The 5,644-nt window shown below is 39.5% G+C and overlaps 1 long non-coding RNA gene across 1 annotated transcript in view; it reads right to left on the bottom strand.

Moving 5' to 3' along the window:
* LOC107183191 overlaps positions 1-4,054 on the bottom strand; it is an 8,163-nt gene extending 4,109 nt beyond the window's left edge. Inside the window, exon 1 of the long non-coding RNA XR_001513974.1 lies at positions 3,977-4,054. This is a non-coding gene — a long non-coding RNA (uncharacterized LOC107183191). The remainder of the gene's footprint in view (positions 1-3,976) is intronic.
* Between the last annotated feature and the right edge of the window lie 1,590 nt (positions 4,055-5,644).

The raw sequence follows: 5,644 nt of genomic DNA, 5'->3' as shown, positions 1-5,644 counted from the left end.
TATTCTACAACTAATTATAATCTTCCATATACTCAGGAACTAAGACCCTCTTTTCCCAGTTGAGGTTTCTTAGACTATCACTTATCATTTTAAAGTAACTTACTGGAAAGGCACACTTACACATTCCTTCCATATTTTATTCCATGATCTCTTAACGCTTACTTTTAGAAAGAAAATTCCCCTGAGTCTAATTTTCCTTTTTCTATTCTTAAGAAGTGGAGCATTGCCAGTGTGAGGCCTCTATAAAAAATGATTCTTAAACTGGAGATCTTACTAAGATGCAGATTGTGATGCACTGTCTCTGGGGTGGGGCCCAAGGTTATTCTGCATTTCCAGCAGGCCTCCAGAGTGCTAAGCACGGATCCATGGGCCAAGCTCTATACAACAGGATGGGTTAACTGTACTGCAGGTCCCCTCTATGACTCCATGACACAATTCTGTAAACTTCCTTGTTAATTTCACTCTTCACAGTAAAAACTGTCAGACATGACTCTCCAAGGTAGTGGTTATTTATGAAGAGCCCACTGCACAGCAGAGGCAACACACATCTGTACGGTGAAGATTATGGTCATTCAGTGTAACATGGTTGTTAAGAGTTTGGGATGTAGAATCAGAAAGTCCCCACTAACTATGGAACATTTAGCAAGTTACTTAGCCTCTCTAAACCCTTTCTTCAACTGTAAAACGGGGGTGACTGCTGTTACTTGCTACATAGGGTGGTTATGGAAATGAAATGAGATGACACGTGTAAAAAGCCCACTTGATTCCTGGCATGTGTTTTGTGTTTAATAAGTGCTAGCTTTCCCATTATTATAGTATACAAAGGCTATAGAAGATAAAAAAAAATAAGGAGGTGTTTGGTTTTGTTTTTATCCTGTCCTTAGAGAAGACATAATGTGGTGTGTATGTTAACTAATCCAAGGTGGAGAGAGACTGGTAAAGAAGAACAGAAAGTGCAATTGGACCCAGGAGAGGACGCAATTATTTTCACTTTAAGAACATGACAGCGGGCCCTTACTGAGAACCCCCTGTGCATCAGTCAGTCAGCGGCCTAGTGCTTTACATACGTTATTTAATCTTCACAGTAACCCTGTAGTAGGTTAAACCTCCAATCTCACTTACTAGAGAGGAAACTGTGAAGAGAAAGATTCCCTTGCCCATAACTAGGAAGTAGTTGATCGAGATGTCTGACTCCAGGATCCCCACCTACTCACTGCTTGTGCTATCCCGACCTAAAAGGACAAAACTGCCATAGCCGTTTGGCTCATGGAGAGCATTGGCCTACGGACTGAAGGATCCCAGGTTCAATTCCGGTCAAGGGCACATGCCCAGGTTGCAGGCTCAATCCCCAGTAGGGGATGTACAGGAGGCAGCCAATCAGTGATTCTCTTTCATCATTGATGTTTCTTTCTCTCCCTCTCTGGAATTCATAAAAATATATATTTTTTTAAAAAAGACAAAACTTAGGGTAGTCTCTGAACTGGGTTTTAGCAACAGGCAACCCCAGAACCATGGTGTGAAAAGGTGATTGTGAAAGAGAGTACAGTGGGGCCTTGACTTACGAGTTTAATTCGTTCCGTGACGGAGCTTGTAACTCAAATTACTCGTATGTCAGATCATTTTTCACCATTACAATGACACATGATGCTGGGCTGATGTTGTGGTGTTCACTGTGACGTTCACTGCACCAAATAGCGGTGGGTATCTGAAGCTGGCTCGTAACCTGAATTTTAGCTTGCAACTCAAAGCAAAAAATCAGCCAAGAGACGGCTGGTATCTCGAAAAACTTGTTAGTCGGGACACTCGTAAGTCAAGGCCGCACTGTATAGGTACTGCGAATAGCATGGGCAAAGGCAGGGACTGGAAAATGGGAGTAATTAGGGAAAAGAGAAATATTTGAATTGATTGGGGCCTGCATTAATAGAATTGAGTGAATGGGCCAAATAACTTGTATTCTCTGAGATTTACTAATACGACATTAATCTATAGGAAACAGACTGTTTTAGGGCTTCTTGGGTTCCCACTAATGGTGCTGTGTAGAAAAGACAACCTCATCGAAAAAGACCATAAGGCCTAGTAGTTAACATGTAGTTAGGAAAAATGTTCCCTAAGGATATGAAAGACCTGCATTTTTCTGTGTTAGATTTCAGTGTAATGTGTGCTTTCCTTTCCAAATGAATGGTTTATTCATCTATATAAACTTCCATCACCTAATGCTGCTGTAAGAGGAATAAATAATATCTAACTTCAGCAGCTATTTTCTTTGTTGTAACATTGGGATTATTTGTTCTCTTACTCAGCTTAGAGAACAGGCTCTGTCTAGTCTGTTTTATTATCTTGGAATTTCAAAGACTAGATCTAAAAAGCATAGCTAGCCAATTGCTTCACTGTTTTCCTACTCCTAAAACTAACTCACTCTCTCTGTCATTCCCTCCCTCTCATTGGGCACACAGACATGATTCAAGAGACATAGATATGTTTCTAGCTATACCATTCAATATGTGAACAATATTGGACGAGCAGTTTTTATGTTCTTTGGATCTATTGCACTGCAGGGATAATGACTTAACTAAAGCAAGGTATTTGAGGGTAACATATGAAAAGTATTTTACATTTATCAGGATAACATTGTTTTGTAGTTTTAAATGTTATTTCTAATAGTCATGATCACTTTTTCCTTTATAGATGTTATGTCCTAAGAAAAACAGCAGATAAATACCCTAAGTCTTTTTGTATTGACCTATTATTTTTGGTTATGAACCACAGTTAGCAGTATATCTGGCACTAGGAAGTAACTTTTAAAGTGGTAAAGAGCATGTGAGTAAGAAGCAGGGTTTTATAAGTTCTTAAGCTATGGTTTGCCTCTGAGGATCTAGGATAAAATAATAGGTAGGTCCTGTAGCTAAGAAGAGAAGTGGTTTCTAAGTAAGTAACAGGAAACCTCTTGGTGTACATAGAAGCTCTATAGAACAGAAATACCAGAAATCAATTTTACAGACAAATTTTAGCTTATTAATAAGTTCGGCTTTTTTTCTTGCCTGCTGTTTTTAAGGTAGCTAGAATACAAGGAATCCAATAGAAATTCAAAACTAAAAAGCAAAAGTTTGCACTGACTATTAAACTATAATTTGATGGTCAATGTTGACTGGTTGTTTGCTCTCAAACTTCACGGCACATGACAGCCCTGCTAGTTTCTCAGTAGTTAACCTATTAAAGCTCACTCTGGATTTTTTAAGAACAGATTTCCTTTGTTTTAACTTTTCTTCTCTAGTAAATTAAAGGACTAAGCTTATATGTCCTTAGACCTACTATCATTTTGTAGAGTGTAAATGCTTATCTATTAAAGAAATGGCATAACATCTACAGAAATTCCTTGATTTCTTATTGTTAAAACTGATCATTCTTAGATTTTATATATAAGACTTTCTATATAATATATGTATGTTCATTTATTCTGAAACTACATTCCGTACAGTGTTTAGATATAGATGCCTCCTGGGGGAAGAAAATCTCAACTTTGGAGGAAGGAGAAAATAAAAATCCCAGCTCTGGGCTAAAGGGAAACCACACTGCTAGCCTCTGTTTAGGACGTTTTATGGGGAAGGACATCGGGCCAGGCCTTGGATATGCTCCAGGCAAGTCCAAGCTCTAACTGTGAAGCTCCCAGTGTTTGTGATAAACCTGCAGAGCATCTATCAGGGTGGATCAATCTGTGGTTTCAAGAAGGAGAAATGAGTAACTTTGCATCTATTACCTTCTATGTCAGGGGTTGTCAAAAGTTAGGTCTCAGGACCTTTTTTACACGCTTAAATGTTAATAAAGGACCCCAAAGAGCTTACTTTGGAAGATTTTAGAAGACACAGGATCCACAAGCATGTATTCCATTTGCTGTCAGGATGATGATGGCAATAGAGGCTCTGGAGAATTTCACTGTAAAAGCATGAGTAGCAAAGGCAAATAACATCTCAGTACTTACCTTAAAATAACTTGGCCCGATGAACCTCCAGGGGTCCCAAACGACACTTTGAAAACCACCGCTTGAAGCACTGTCTGGAGAAACAAGTTTGAACAAACAGAACTGACCTTACTGAGTTTAACAATATGGTTTACTGTATTCACTGGGAAAATGTTTCATTTATGGAAAAATGTGTTGCATTCACCTTATGAGAACTGTGTGTGTGTGAGTGTAAATTTTTTTTGAAAGGCTAAGAAAGCACATCTCTCAGAGGTGGGGGTCCTGCCCAGACCAGACTTTCGGTCTCCTGAGTACCAGGCCACTTCCTAGCCACAGTCTCCTGCTGACCCCACTGAGGTGGTGGTATTATTCTATACTCAGGAATCAGATTAGGGGGGTGGGTGAAGTACAGGCTTAAGGAGAAAGCCAGATTCCCAGGCCGGAAGTTCCTCTGAAGGTTCAGGAACCAGAACCTCTTGAAGAAGGGTGGCGACTTGCACAGGAAAGATTAGGAACAGACGTTCCCTCTGACAGAAAGGTAAAAGCTAGGAAGGGGAGTTTTCCATGATTGCTTTTCCTTTTCACTCCCAAAAATGTCACATTTAGCATACAGTTTTAAAGATATCTCCTCCCTCCTACACACATCTTCGTTATAATACTACATTGTAGATATTCCTGATTTTTCAGTAAAGTGGAGGTTTCAGTATGTAGAGAATAAAATTTAGGTGAGAGAGAAAGGGCAGCATCGTCAACTTCCCTTCCGCTGAGGTCAGCCGGCAGACAGGGCACAGTGTGCAGGGCAGCCAGCCTCGGCTTTGAACTCTGTCCGTGGAGGGTACAGGGCATAGACACAGGCTGACAGCAGAGGGGGTGCTGGGGAGCAGTTATGGGGATAACTGGAGAGTGAGACTAACCCACTTCCCTTTTCAAATACACGAGAGGAGGATGACCCCTAAAGTTGCTTTCACTGTCATTCTCCTTTAAAAGTGACTTCCTATCTTGGCAGTTTCAAATCAGTATCACCTTTTGGCCTTTAATGCAGATCTGAGACTCACAATCTTGAACAATATGAAAATCTAGCATGCTGGTTTTGAAGGGATTTCTCTTGCATCTAATTTTCAATTGATTGTCCTTTTTCATTTGCCAAAATGCTTTCTTGTCTCTCAATTATAGATTTAAATGGCAGGTAAATTTGTTCAGTATCTGTGCTAATAAGAGAAATAGCAGAACTACTGATCAAACTATTTTAAAAACTCTTCTCTAATCTATAACCTGTGATTTATTTCTCAGGAACTGGCCTCTATTTTTGGTTAAAGGCAATGTGATAAAAGTCAAATCTCACATTAAAAAATGATGTATAAAGACACTGGGGGGTAGGGGAGGCCAAGGTATTGTCAAGGGGGGGGGACACATATGTAATACCCTTTGTAATACTTTAAGCAATAAAAAAAAAATTTAAAAAAATGATGTATAAAGTACCTGGCTGGGTGCTCAGTTGGTTGGAGCATTGTCCCATACACTAAAAGGTTGCAGGTTCAATCGCCTGTCGCGGTGTGTACAAGAGGCAACTGATCAATGTTTCTCTCTCTGCCTTCCTCTCTCTAAAAAAAATAAAAACATCACTGGATGAGATTTTTTTAAATGTTGTATATCTATCTCCTTTTTAATATAAGGATAGATATCCTAATA

The sequence above is a fragment of the Myotis davidii genome, unplaced genomic scaffold (genome assembly GCF_000327345.1).
Source record: "Myotis davidii unplaced genomic scaffold, ASM32734v1 scaffold159, whole genome shotgun sequence".
Taxonomy (NCBI): Eukaryota; Metazoa; Chordata; class Mammalia; order Chiroptera; family Vespertilionidae; genus Myotis; species Myotis davidii.
This window is presented reverse-complemented; position numbering and strand designations above follow the sequence as displayed.